The sequence below is a fragment of the Saccopteryx leptura genome, chromosome 3 (assembly GCF_036850995.1).
Source record: "Saccopteryx leptura isolate mSacLep1 chromosome 3, mSacLep1_pri_phased_curated, whole genome shotgun sequence".
NCBI classification, from domain to species: domain Eukaryota; kingdom Metazoa; phylum Chordata; class Mammalia; order Chiroptera; family Emballonuridae; genus Saccopteryx; species Saccopteryx leptura.
The window spans coordinates 70,893,825-70,908,765 of NC_089505.1; the positions used below are offsets into that span (position 1 = coordinate 70,893,825).

The 14,941-nt window shown below is 46.1% G+C and overlaps 1 protein-coding gene across 1 annotated transcript in view; it reads left to right on the forward strand.

Annotated features, from left to right (window-relative positions):
* Window positions 1-14,941, forward strand: part of LOC136399297 (zinc finger protein 615-like) — a 112,956-nt gene that overhangs the window by 27,955 nt on the left and 70,060 nt on the right. The window lies entirely within an intron of this gene.

The following is a 14,941-nucleotide window of genomic DNA, read 5'->3' on the forward strand; positions in this document are numbered from 1 at the left end:
ATATTCAGCGGCTATAATAATATCATGGATAAACTAGTAAAATGGTAACTAGAATCATATGAAATGTATGCCTTAAAGTGGGATATACTTGAAAAACAAAATTGAGTATGTTCAGTTATTCTCTCATTATCCAAATTCCTAATATTTTTTATGATTTGTTGGTACCTTTCTTATATGTTCAGATGTCTCCATTTACTTTTAATCCTAGGTAGTTTGTAATTTTGCAGTTTTACTTGGTGTCTTTTTAAAAATATTCATACCTGTCTGACCAGACAGTGGTGCAGTGGATAGAGCATCAACCTGGGATGCTGAGGTCCCAGGTTCGAAACCTCAAGGTCACTGGCTTGAGGGTGAGATCATTGACATGATCACAAGGCTGCTGACTTGAACAAGGGGTCACTGGCTCAGCTGGAGCCACCTTTACCCTCTTTCAAGGCACGTGTGAGAAGCAATCAGTGAACAAAAGTGACACAACTATGAGTTGATGCTTCTTGTCTCTCTCACTGTCATATATATATATATTCTCACACTGTATACATTTTATACAATAGAAATTCATTTTAACAGCTTTTTCGCCATCATTTACACATAACATTTACATAGTAATTGTACAATTTACTGACATTTAGTAATTTCTGAGTTGTACCATCATCATCACAATGCAGTTCATAGAAAATGTCATGACTTCTCCCTGACCAGGCGGTGGCACAGTGGATAGAGCATCGGACTAGGAGGCGGAGGGCCCAAGTTTGAGACCCCGAGTTCGCCAGCTTGAGTGCGGGCTCATCTGGCTTGAGCAAAAAACTCAACAGCTTGGACCCAAGGTCGCTGGCTCGAGCAAGAGGTTACTCGATCTGCTGAAGGCCCGCGGTCAAGGCACATACGAGAAAGCAATCAATGAACAACTAAGGTGTCGCAACGAAAAACTGATGATTGATTGATGCTTCTCATCTCTCTCCATTCCTGTCTGTCTGTCCCTGTCTCTCTCTCTCTCTGATTCTCTCTCTATCTCTAAAAAAATGAAGAAAATGTTATGACCTCATACATAAAGTAATTGGATGGATGATTTCTTATTGAGTTTTGTGAATTCTTTATATATTTTGAATATGGGTCCTTCATCAGATGTGTAATGGGGATATTTGCTCCCATTCTCTGCCTCCACTCTATATTTTCTTAAGTACTGTTCTTAGAAGTATAAGCATTTAATTATTTTTCCTGAAGTTAGAAGCGAAGAGGCAGACTTCCGCACGCACCCGACCAGGATCCACCCAGCATGTCCACCAGGGGGCGATGCCCTGTCCATCTGGGGCATTGCTCCGTTGTGGCCAGAGTCATCCTAGTGCCTGAGGGGGAGGCCATGGAGCCATCCTCAGCGCCCGGGCCAACTTTGCTCCAATGGAGCCCTGGCTGCAGGAGGGGAAGAGAGATGTAGAGAGAAAGGAGAGGGGGAAGGGTGGAGAAGCAGATGGGCACTTCTCCTGTGTGCCCTGGCCAGGAATGGAACCAGGGACTCACACGCTGGGCCGATGCTCTATCGCTGAGCCAACTAGCCAGGGCTACATTTAAAATTTTAATTAAGTCCAATTATTTTTTTCTTTTATGGCTCATTTTTTACTGTCTTTTTTTTTATAATTCTGGCTAACTCAAATTTCAGGAAAATTATCTTCTGTTTGCTGCTTTTAGTTAACTTCTGTTTATGGTTGGTGTTAAGTATCTCAATTTATTTTTCTGCAAGTAAATATACAATTAATTATCCCAGCATCTTTTGTTGAAAAGCCTTGCCCCATTGGCCCCAGTGACAACTTCAATTCATACCAGCCGTTCTTTTCCCCCAGTTGATGATGGCCAGTCTCACACTGGACCACTTTCTCAAAATCTTATCTGTTCTCAAAACCACTTCCTGCAACAAATTTTTTACCAGAAGCTTCCTATTCATGTCCATTTATCAATATATGACTTTTTCTCTTGCAGGATTTTATTTTCTGCTGATACAGTGATAACTTGAGCTCTGACCATTTGTAAACTTTTTTTTTTTTTAGAAATTAAATTTAAAGGGGTGACATGAAAACTTTTTTTTTTTTTTTTGTATTTTTCTGAAGCTGGAAACGGGGAGAGACTGTCAGACTCCTGCATGTGCCGGACCGGGATCCACCCGGCACGCCCACCAGGGGGCGATGCTCTGCCCCCCCCCCCCTCCGGGTGCTTCCACTTTGAAGCGTGTGCAGAAAGAACTAAGATGCCCACCATAAAGGGTGGATACCAGGCTGAGATAGAAATGGGATTGGATAAGAAACATACAGGATCCAGCAGAAGAAGCCCATGAAAGATTGGAAATTTGGTTGGTTAGCTTGAAAAAGTGTCTGGTCTTTTCCAAGCTTGAGATAATATAATCGGCCTAACAACGGGGCTGACTGTCTCTCTTAGCTGGTAACACCTGCTACCCTGTTCTCTCACTCATTCTCTTTCTTTGGCAGCCGTGAGGGTCTGGGGTCTGCTGAAGTCCATGCAGATCCAAGCTGAGGCCTGGTCACAGCAACAGCTGGTTCACAGCTGAAGGCAGACTAAGTTAGGATGGGGACTGAACGGGGATGAACAATGGCACAGAATCTGTGGACCTTGGCCTTCTTTCTGGGCATGATGAAGATGAGGGGTTTTTCCACAGAAGGACACCCAGAGCCACTGTGAGCCAAGACAGTCATCTGATAGTGTTACTATAATACACCTAACTATTAAACCTCATCCCCAAGAATGATTTTCTCATGACCCCATGAAAAGACCACATTTCCTCCAGCAATGTGGGGGACCAGGGATCGAACTGGAGATCAAATTTGGTCTGGTGTGTGGATGTCCTGAGTTTGATTCCCGGTCAGGGCACACAGGAGAAGCGCCCATCTGCTTCTCTACCCCTCCCTCTCTCTCTTCTCTTTTTCTCTCTGTCTTCTCCTGCAGCCATGGCCTGATTGAAGCAAGCTGGCCCTGGGCATTGAGTATGGCTCTATGGCCTCCACCTCAGGTGCTAAGAAGAGCTCAGTTGTTGAGCAATGAGCAATGCCTTGGATGGGCAGAGAATCACCCCCTAGTGGGCTTGCTGGGTGGGCTTCATGTGGGGAGCCTGTTTCTCTGCCTCCCCTCATCTCACTGAATAAAAAAACATTTGTAAACAGAGGACATTTGAAGGCTGTGACTTTTCCTTTTATAATTAAAAGTAATTTTCAGTTACACATGATACACAGCATTATATATATTAGTTTCAGGTGAACAACGTAGTGATTAGACATGTATATAACTTACAAAATGATCACCATGTAAGTCCAGCACAGAGCTGTTGCTAATGATTGTCCAAGACATGCTTCCTGCCTCAGAAACATGAATGCGAATTCCTGTCACATCCCACACCCCGTAAACCAGACAAGCCAGTCCTGGGCTGTGGTAGAAGACTGCTTTTTTAACTAGGGCTTCAGGCACTCCTCATTTTGACATTCTTTGCTCTAAATCCTCAATCACGCCTGACCAGGCGGTGGTGCAGTGGATAGAGCGTCGGACTGGGATGCTGAGGACTCAGGTTCGAGACCCCGAGGTTGCCAGTTTGAGCGCGGGCTCATCTGGTTTGAGCAAAAGCTCACCAGCTTGGACCCAAGGTCTCTGGCTCGAGCAAGGGGTTACTTGGTCAGCTGAAGGCCCACGGTCAAGGCACATATGAGAAAGCAATCAATGAACAACTAAGGTGTCACAATGAAAAACTGATGATTGATGCTTCTCATCTCTCTTTGTTCCTGTCTGTCTGTCCCTATCTATCCCTCTTTCTGACTCTCTCTGTCTCTGTGTAAAAAATAAATAAATAAGTAGAATCATATGATATGTGACCTTTAAGAAAAAAAATAAAAAATAAATCCTCAATCACTGTCCCCATCAACACCTTTATAGTATCCTTATAATGGGATGGATACCGGTTGTGCCCTTACCAATTATTCCAGATTATTACTGGCCTCACTTTTGTGGCATTTTTTCTGAGTCCCCACCCCCAATGACAATTTAGGCTCCTTCCAGCTGTTCTTTTCTCTCCTAGCTGGTGATGCAGCCTCAGAATGTACCAGTTTCTGGAAATCTTTGGGTTCTTAAAAAACACTCTGGCCAGAGCAATCCGTGAGTTTAAAAGTACCAGATGTATTACCTTGTGCATTTCTAAGAGGGCCTCCTCCGCTACTATACTGACACCTGAACTCCTAATTGTACTTTTGGAAACAATTTATACACGTATAATCATACATCACACACGCGCGCGCCAATGAAAGACTATATTCCCCTATACTTCCCTACCAACCTGCTGAAAGCAATTTAACCTGCACCGAATTTGCATTGAGAAGCTTTGAAAATGAACCCCTTTTCCACAAAACTCGAAGTGCCAGGAAATGAGATCATTTCAGTAGCTTCTCACCTTCCCACCAGACCTGGTTCTAGGCCCCAAACTCGGAGCTCTGAGTTCTGTACGGTGATTGGGTGTCCCAACATGGCGGCCCCCACGGCGCGTCCGCGAGATGGGTGCGAACATATTGCCCCGAATCACGGAAATCCGTTCCTAATTCATTTCAAAACCCTCAGCTGTAGACAGGTATAGGTAGGTAGGTGCGGGAGTCAAGGCGGTTCCCGGATATACAACGTTGGGCCCTCCAGGTGGGTCTGGGGGAGGTGAGGTCAGTGTGCAGCGTCCTCCCGGGAGTTTCTGTCACAGGAGAAGGTCTGTGTCTCACAGGGTGACATGGGGACGAGGGGGTGTGTGGAGCACCGAGTCACCCCGGGGTCGGAGGGGGCGGGAGGAGGCGCCCAGGTGGAGCCGTGCAGGGGAACCGGGCGGCACCGGGAGGTGAGCGATGTGAGGGGACCGGACGCGCCTGTCTGGTCGCGGGGCCTGGGGGTCGGTGGCGGACGAGAGGCGGCGGAGATGACGTCCCCGTCTCCCTGTCAGGGGCCGGGGTTCTGCAGGTCACCCCGCTCCGAGGGGGTGCCGGTGGCATTTGGGGCCATCGCGGTGTCAGGGTCGGGTTGGGGATGGAGTTCGGACTGGTGACGCTGGGCCAGCGCGTGTCCGGCCCGGGTTCCGATGAGTAAGAAAGTGTGGTCAGTGCCTGGTCCGGGGAGGACGGTGAGGGGGGAGCTCTGGACGCCCCAGGACCCCGGGGTCCGGTTCAGGTCATGAACTCGGCTGCTTTGGGGAGAGAAGTCGGTGGGGACTCGGACACCCGTTCCAGTCCATCTGCTTTTGAACCTTTAATCCAGCAGCTGAGACTACAGACCCAGGGGCTAAACAGGTGAGACCGTTTCTCAAGTGTCATTTGTGGCACCATCGCGCTGCAAGGAAGAATTGGATCATTGTGACACAGATATTTTGATCTACAAAGTCGAAAATGTTTATCTATAACTTTAATAAAATGTTTGCCAAAGACTGCACTCAACTTTTAATATATAGCAGGGGACACTTGCTTATTTGCCTGACAGACATTCATACCCTTTTCCTTGCTAACAGAACCTACATTTTCTTTAATAGCCCTCCCACTGTTAAGGTGACCCATCTGCCAGTGTATTACTAAGTCCTGGTGCGTCTTACTCACCCGCGGTGGTCCCAGTTCCTATCGCTGATTGACTTGCTCTGAAATGAGCTTAGGTTCATGGTGCAGGTCTAGCCAGGTATATGTGTGAACATCTGTTAGTCATTTCTGGGAGAGCGTTTTCTCTTTCAAACATGTTAATTCTTTGGCCCTGGCCAGTTGGCTCAATGGTAGAGCGATGGCCCAGTGTGTGTAATCCCGGGTTCGTTTCCCTGCCAGGGCACACAGGAGAAGCACCTATCTGCTTCTCTACCCTCTACCCTCTCTTTCCTCTGTCTCTCTCTTCCCCTCCCACAGCCAAGGCTCCATTGGAGCAAAGTTGGCTCGGGTGCTGAGGATGGCTCCGTGGCCTCTGCCTCAGGTGCTAGAATGGCTCCCTTTGCAACAGAGCAATGCCCCAGATGGGCAGAGCGTCACCCCTTGGTGGGCATGCCAGTGGATCCTGGTCGGGTGCATGCAGGAGTCTGTCTCTCTGCCTCCCTGATTCTTCAGAAAAATACAAACACACACACACACACACACACACACACACACATTGTTTGTACTTTGCCACCATAAAAATATGCCTCCTTGGGATATTGGTTATTTTAACTTTGTTCATTTTTTTAAATTATTTTTTATTAAATTTTTTAAATTATTATGTTAACAGGATTCAAGGTCCCACTCAATATAACATGGGCTTGTTAATTTGAAAAAAACTGCAACCCTAGGAAGACATTTACATTTGTAAGGGCAGTCTCCTCTGTAGGGGTGTCTCCCTCACTCTATGAAGGAAACAGGACTTCTATCTGCATAAGACCCTTACCCTTGTGTACTGTGCTTTTCCTGGTAATCCTCTCTAAATGACAACAGCACAACATCTTTTGACTTTAGGTGAAGATGGAATTTATGTAATGGAGTCTGCCATTTTGGCCAGTTACCCTGTTTTCCTGGGTTTCTTCCATGTATACAGGAGGTACAGATGTTTTTAACTTTTTGGTTGTTTTCTCTCTGTTCATCTGTGTTGTATCCATTTATCACACCAGACAAAAAACCTAGGAGACAAAAAGGAAAATTTATTCTGCCCATAAAATGTCTTTCCCCCCATCTTCTTTCACAATGACTCCATGTAAACTCCACGGAATAGATGAATAATACCTCATCTACTTTTAGAACCCAAAACTTTATTAGCCTGAGATATAAGTACTTCCATGAGACCAAATTAAGGCACATCAACAATATTGTGCGTAGTGTGATCATGAGCACCGTAGCATTGGGTCCCACAGGAAATGTACCACTCGTTGAATTGTCTCCTCAACACACAGCCTCTCCCCAGTACTGAATAAAAAGGGGCCACACACTAAAACAGTGGTTTGCAAACCTTCTACACTTGTTGCCTGGTGAAAACAGGAGAATTATTTTAGGGACCACCAAGGCAGAAATCACCGTGAGCATAAGTGAGTTCACCTAAGATCATTGGGCCAATGAACTTCATACATCAGGGTAAGTTAATTCTTTTGCAGACTGGCAGGTAATTTCCATAGTCCGGTGGTTGAAAAACACTGTACTAAAATAAACCTGAATGTCACCCCATTAAAATAAAATTTTATTTATAAAAAAAACAAAACCTGAGGAGCTCAGGGGAGGCCTGCATGGCCAGCACTAGAAACTCAGTGACCAAAAGTAACAATTTAGGATTGTCTTTAATTAAAACTTTCTAACTAAAAGCTAATCATGGCAGGTAGTTCTGTTCTAGACCAGAATCTTCCTTCACAGAGGTCAGTCTTTACCTGCCCATTGTCTTTTTGGCCTAGGATAAAATACCTTTGGAGTGTCAGGTTAATTTAATTTTTTCCAGACTGTCAGGGCACAGCCTCCCACCAGAACAACATATCAAAGAGCCTCTCATTTAAAAAAAAATCTAACCTGACCTGTGGTGGCACAGTGGATAGAGCGTTGACCTGGAATACTGAGGTCGCCGGTTCAAAACCCTGGGCTTGCCTGGTCAAGGCACATATGGGAATTGAAGCTTCCAGCTCCTCCCCCTGTTCTCTCTCTCTCTCTCTCTCTCTCTCTCTAATAAAAAAATGAATAAATAAAATCTAAAATAAAAAAATCTATATCTATATCCCTATATATATTTTTTTTTATTTATTTTTTGACAGAGTCAGAGAGAAGGACAGATAGGGACAGGCAGGAACGGAGAGAGATGAGAAGCATCAATTCTTTGTTGCAGTTCCTTAGTTATTCATTGATTGCTTTCTCATATGTGCCTTGACTGGGAGGCTACTGCAGAATGAGTGACCCTTTGCTCAAGCCAGCAACCCTGGGCTCAAGCCAATGACCTTGGGCTTCAAGCCATTGACTTTGGGCTTCAACCCAGTGACTTTTGGGCTCATGCCAGCGACCATGGGATCGTGTCTGTGATTCCACACTCAAGCCGGCAACCTCTTGCTCAAGCTGGTGAGCCCGTGCTCAAGTCAGTGACCTTGGGGTTTCAGACCTGGGTCCTCTGTGTCCCAGTCTGATGCTCTATCCACTGCGCCACTTTCTGGTCAGAATGAAGACTGATATTTGAACTTAGAGCAGACTTACAACACGCTAAGAAAGAGCCTCCCTGTTGCCAGCTGTTTTCAGAGAACAGAAGGAAATGCTCTAGGCTCAGGTTACTTTGCATTTGTATTACCTTTCCCTTTCTTCATTCATGGATTTGTAGAGGCTTCTAAAAATCTGTGTGTTGCCATGAATCAGCGCGACTAGTAATTCCAGGTCCTGAGTGGGAATGGCACGGAATTAAGAAAATAGGCTTAAAAAGAAAAAGGATGGGAATGGGAAGGCTCTACAATTGCTGCTGGCAAGAACAGAGTGCCCTCAACACCCACTTCCTGCTTTATTTATAGGGCAAAGTGAGGCCATTAGCAAATCAAAGAGATCATTAAAACAAAGTCACATTTGCAAGGCAACCCAAAAATTATACCAAGTGCAGAAAACCCCCACCATACATAACATATTAACTTCACAAAACAAAGGATTGCCTCCAGTCTTTCTGAGGGACTTGGGGGTAGGAAGAGTATAAACAATCCAGGGCCATAGCTAATATGAAGATGTGAAAGAAAATAGCCTTTAGCAACTTCACAGAACAAGTGAGGTGGGGGGTTGGGCAAACTTGTCAGTTTACTGCCAGATTTCCACACCTCTGTCTCCCACAAACCTAAACGGCAAAGACACTGTTGGCTTTTGGTCCCCAACAGTGTGTGTGTGTGTGTGTGTGTGTGTGTACCTTGTCTCTCAAATATATGAATGTGGTGTTTCTAGGTTAACAAGAACATTTAACTTCTTTACATCATAGAAACATCTAATTGGATGAATGCATGGATGACTTAATGCACAATTACAAAATATTTTTTAAAAATTGGCTTATTGTGACATTGTACAAAATATTATTTTACTAGGCATGTGACTATCAACAATATATTAAAATAAAACCCTATTTGTTATATAGATGCAGCCCATAAAGTGATAATGAGCAGAATTGCTAACATATCTTTTTTATCATCTGAAAAGACACCATGCCATTACAGCACGGTGTGGTACAGGAACTGCTGACATTTCACGAGGTGGCTGTGGTACCTAACCTACTGTTGGAAGCTTCTTCCTGGGAATAATGATTATGTACGAAATTTACTCATGCTGCAAGAATGACTTTAACATCGGCATATGCGAGAATTTTCAGAGTGGCTGTCTGAACATGAGATACAGGTTTTAGATCCCAGGATCTCAGGGCCTGCTGAGAATTGATCGTCATGACAGTGTCTGCCTGCAGACTGTGGATTATTTGTGGAGGAGAGTTATTGAGTGAGCAAACCACAGAGAGCTATGAGTATTGATTAATGGAATTAGAAAATGAGCATTCTTTATTTCTTTCTTTCTTTCTTTCTTTCTTTCTTTATTTATTTATTTATTTATTTTGTATTTTTCTGAAGCTGGAAACGGGGAGGCAGTCAGACAGACTCCCGCATGGGCCCGACCGGGATCCACCTGGCACGCCCACCAGGGGGCGATGCTCTGCCCATCCAGGGCGTCACTCTGTCGCAACCAGAGCCACTCTAGCGCCTGGGGCAGAGGTGGCCAAGGAGCCATCCCCAGCGCCCGGGCCATCTTTGCTCCAATGGAGCCTTGGCTGTGGGAGGGGAAGAGAGAGACAGAGAGGAAGGAGAGGGGGAGGGGTGGAGAAGCAGATGGGCGCCTCTCCTGTGTGCCCTGGCCGGGAATTGAACCTGGGACTTCTGCACGCCAGGCCGATGCTCTACCACTGAGCCAACTGGCCAGGGCTGAAAATGAGCATTCTTTAAATTGCTAATAAAGAAAAGGCTCTCTGAAGCCTGAGAACAGGGAAGTCTCAATGGGTGGTAGTTAAAGGACTCTGAGTTCTAAGTCAGGAGAGAATTAACTTGAGCATGGCTCTGCTGGAAACCTGAGTATCATGAAATTCTTGTTTCTTTAAAGTGTGAGTTTTTTTTATTTATGAGAACTTGAGGAAAAAATAGTGAGGTAAGACAGACACAGTAAGGTGTAAGCAGAAAAATTTAGAATTGTGGAAGGATGGCTTTGGCATCATGTTTCATTGCTTCAACAATCATTTACTAATGTCTCATTTCCTTCAGAGGTTGAACTAGGTCTGTTACACATCAGTGAGTAAAGAAACGTGTTCCCCACAAGTATGTTCCAATTCTTTATTGAGGAAGTAGGCAGTAAGTCAAATAGAAAATATACCATGCCCTGGCCGGTTGGCTCAGCGGTAGAGCGTCGGCCTAGCGTGCAGAGGACCTGGGTTCAATTCCCGGCCAGGGCACACAGGAGAAGCACCCATTTGCTTCTCCACCCCTCCGCCGCGCTTTCCTCTCTGTCTCTCTCTTCCCCTCCCGCAGCCAAGGCTCCATTGGAGCGGAGATGGCCCGGGCGCTGGGGATGGCTCTGTGGCCTCTGCCTCAGGCGCTGGAGTGGCTCTGGTCGCAACATGGCGACGCCCAGGATGGGCAGAGCATCGCCCCTGGTGGGCAGAGCGTCGCCCCTGGTGGGCGTGCCGGGTGGATCCCAGTCGGGCGCATGCGGGAGTCTGTCTGACTGTCTCTCCCTGTTTCCAGCTTCAGAAAAAAAAAGAAAAAAAAAATACCATGTTATAGTAAATTTTAAGATAACAAGTGCTGTGGAAATATAAAAAGAGCCACACCCAGGAATGACAAGCATATAGATCCTGAGGATTTAAGAGCACACTTTTTATTTTATTTGTTTTGTTTTCGGGTTTTTTGGATTTTTTTTCTGAAGTGGGAAGCAAGGAGGCAGAGAGACAGACTCCCGTATGCGCCCAGCTTGGATCAACCTGGCATGCCCACCAGGGGGCGATGCTCTGCCCATCTGGGGCATTGCTCCGTTGCAGCCTGCCACATCGTCTATTCTAGGGTCTTGAGCAGGAAATGGTATGAAATTGAATGAAAAATAAGAGAATTAAAGATATATACAGGATGGGTTCAGGAGGATGCCACAGCTCATTGCCAACAGTCACTACTGTCTGAGCTACAAAAACATGGCCACCTCCAGAAAACATCCGTCTTTATTTTCTGGGTAATGTGGGCCATTAGCAATTCAATTAAGTTTCCGAGGCAACTCAAAGACAACCCCCACCATACCAGTCAATCTAACTTTACACCAAGAAGAAACTAGCTTCCAGTCTTCCAGGGACCATGGGGGGCAGGTGAGTACTGAAGCGCAGCCCTTTGTTAACTTAATTGTGAGGTGGGGGGTTGGGCCCAACACCTCTGTCCCCTAGATATCCAAACTGCAAAATACCCTGTTTACTTTTTGGTCCCCAACAGCAGCCGGAGCCATTCTAGTGCCTGAGGTGGAGGCCATGGAGCCATCTTCAGTTCCTGGGCCAACTTTGCTCCAGTGGAGCCTTAGTTGCAGGAGGGGAGGAGAGAGATAGAGATCGAGAGAAAGGAGAGGGGGAAGGGTGGAGAAGCAGATGGGCACTTCTGTGTGCCCTGGCCAGGAATCGAAAATGGGACTTCCACACACCGGGCCGATGCTGTACCACTGAGCCAACCAGCCACATCAAGAACACACATTTAAAGGAGGGGAGAGAGATTTGATTTCTTTGGGAGGATGGTCCATGGACATGGAACAGCTTGTACAATGCTCCTGTGTTGGGAGCTTTCCAGGAGTGTCAGACCACTCTTGTGACCATTGTGCCAGTTTCAGGGTGCTGGAGGGTAGTTTCCTTTCAAATTGATTTTTATAATTTGTGGTAAGTTTTTAGATTATTTTCAACTCCTCTCTTACATTAGTTTTAATGTTTTTCAATTTGTTGGGTTATATTTCTTTGTGGTATTTGCTCTGAAATTTTAAATAGGAGAAGCTTCTTCCAGAATCATACTTGATTTTTAGTATTTCTTGCAAGTATGCATACCCATAATTTATTATAATATTTCATACAATTTCAAATTGTTTATGAGCTATCCCTAGGTCAACTATCAGTATGAATATGTACTTTATTTACTCTAAATATAATTTATGAACATGTTCATAACCTTATCACATTAAGAATGTTGGAGCCTGACCAGGCGGTGCACTGTGGATAGAGTATCGGAGTGAGATGCAGAGGACCCAGGTTTGAGACCCCGAGGTTGCCACCTTGAGCACGGGCTCATCTGGTTTGAGCAAAGCTCACCAGCTCGGTCCCAAGGTCGCTGGCTTGAGCAAGGGGGTTACTTGGTCTGCTGTAGCCCCACGGTCAAGTCACATATGAGAAAGCAATCAATGAACAACTAAGGTGTCACAACGAAAAACTGATGATTGATGGTTCTCATCTCTCTTTGTTCCTGTCTGTCTGTCCCTATCTATCCCTCTATCTGACTCTCTCTCTCTCTCTCTCTGTACAAAAAATAAAATAAAATAAAATGTTGGAGCCTGACTGGTTTCAAACTTGAAATTCTGAAAATCCAGGTTTGAAACCCAAGGTCACTGGCTTAAGTACTGTCTCGCCAACTTGAGTGTGGGGTCCCCAGCTTGAGCTTGGGATCATAGATATGACCCCATGATCACTGGCTTAAGACCAAAGGTTGATGGCTTCAGCCCCAGGTCTCTGGCTAGAGCAAGGGGTCACTGGCTTGGCTGAAGTGTCCCTGGATCCCCATCAAAGCACATAAAAAAAAGTAATCAGGCCCTGGCCGGTTGGCTCAGCGGTAGAGCGTCGGCCTGGCGTGCGGGGGACCCGGGTTCGATTCCCGGCCAGGGCACATAGGAGAAACACCCATTTGCTTCTCCACCCCCCCCTTCCTCTCTGTCTCTCTCTTCCCCTCCCACAGCCAAGGCTCCATTGGAGCAAAGATGGCCCGGGCGCTGGGGATGGCTCCTTGGCCACCTCTGCCCCAGGCGCTAGAGTGGCTCTGGTCGTGGCAGAGCGACGCCCCAGAGGGGCAGAGCATCGCCCCCTGGTGGGCAGAGCATCGGCCCCTGGTGGGCGTGCCAGGTGGATCTAGTCGGGCACATGCGGGAGTCTGTCTGACTGTCTCTCCCCGTTTCCAGCTTCAGAAAAATACAAAAAAAAAAAAAAAATTAAAAAAAAAAAGTAATCAATGAACAACTAAGGTTCCAGAACTAAAAATTGATGCTTCTCATCTCTCTCCCTTCCTGTCTATCCCTGTCTGTCTCTTTCTCTTGCTTAAAAAAAAAAAAAAAAAGAAAGAAAGAAGGAAAAACAAAGAATCACAGAAGTAAATGTAATGTAATGAGCTTTAGGAAACAAGTTACAGAGGAGATAGAAGGGGAGCTTAATAGAAAGAGCAAAAATCAGCTGGAGGAAAGGGGAGGGAAAGGCATGGGCAAGCTGATCCCTGCGTCATAAGGACTTTTAAGGGGCGAGGTTTTGGGGGAGGTGCTATGGTAGGCTTCCATGAACCAGCTCTGCTAGTAATTCCAGGCCCTGAGTGGGAATGGCATGGAATTAAGAAAATAGGCTTAGAGTAAAAGGATGGGCTCAGGAGGGCTCTGCAATGCTGATGGCAAGAACAGAATACACTCTCCACCCCCCTACCTGCTTTATTTATAGGGCAAAGTGGTCCATTAGCAAATCAAAGAGATTTCTGATCACATTTCCAAGAAACCCAGAATTCTACCAAGTGCAGAAAACCCCCACCATACATAGCATCTTAACTTCACAAAACAAAGGATAAAAGAAACTTGCCTCCAGTCTTTTGGGGGGACAAGGGGGGCAGGATGAGTATAAATAATCCAGCACCATAGCAAAATAGCCTTTAGCCTGACCAGGCAGTGGCGTAGTGGATAAAGCGTAGGACTGGGATGCAGAAGACCTAGGTTCAAGACCCCGAGGTTGCCAGCTTGAGCAAGGACTCATCTGGATTGAGCAAAAAGCTCACCAGCTTGAGCCCAAGGTCGCTGGCTCGAGCAAGGGGTTACTCGGTCTGCTGAAGGCCCACAGTCAAGGCAAGTATGAGAAAGCAATCAATGAACAATTAAGGTGTTGCAATGTGCAACGAAAAACTAATGATTGATGCTTCTCATCTCTCCGTTCCTGTCTGTCTATCCCTCTCTCTGTCTCTGTAAAAAAAAAAAAAAAAAGCCTTTAGCAACTTCACTAAACAAGTGAGGTGGGGGGTTGGGCAGACTGTCAGCTTATTGCCAGTTCCCCACACCTCTGTCCCCCAAAAATCTTAACTGCAAAAGACCCTTTTGGATTTCAGTCCCCAACAGTAGGCTCTCAATAGAATATTCACCAGCTGTGTAGGTGGTTCTAACAGGGTCCTGGTTGGTTCTTGCTAGGGCAGAGTGGACAGTCAATGCAGCAGCCCCTCAGGTCTGCCCTGGAGTCTCTTGCCTGCTGGTGCTGCTTTTCTAAGCCTCCAGCAGAAACTATGGAGCCCTGTCCTGGTGTCCTGACTCTGATCAACCTCTCTACCTGGCCCATCACCTTGCTCTGCTCATGTCTGTCAAATGGCCTCCCACAAAGCCGAGTTGTACTAGAAAACAGCCCGATATCCCTTCCTCAAGTTCTTTCTCCTGGGTGAGTTCCGTGCTGTACAGGTTCCTCCAGTTTCTGTAGGATGGAGCCTCCCACTGAGCTGTTTCCTAACTTCTGGCCTGAGTAAACATCCTGCGATTTTAATTTTATCGGCAGCTGTTGAAAGGTATTTATCCCACACTGGTTTTGCGTTATGAAACCTTAAGCCTGTGCACATATGTCCTTTTTCATCACGGGTTCAGCTGCCAGGAAATGGGACAAGTTCAGTGACCTTGTATCTCCCCAGGCATTTCTGGCTCCTTGCCTTCCGTACAGCAGTGCT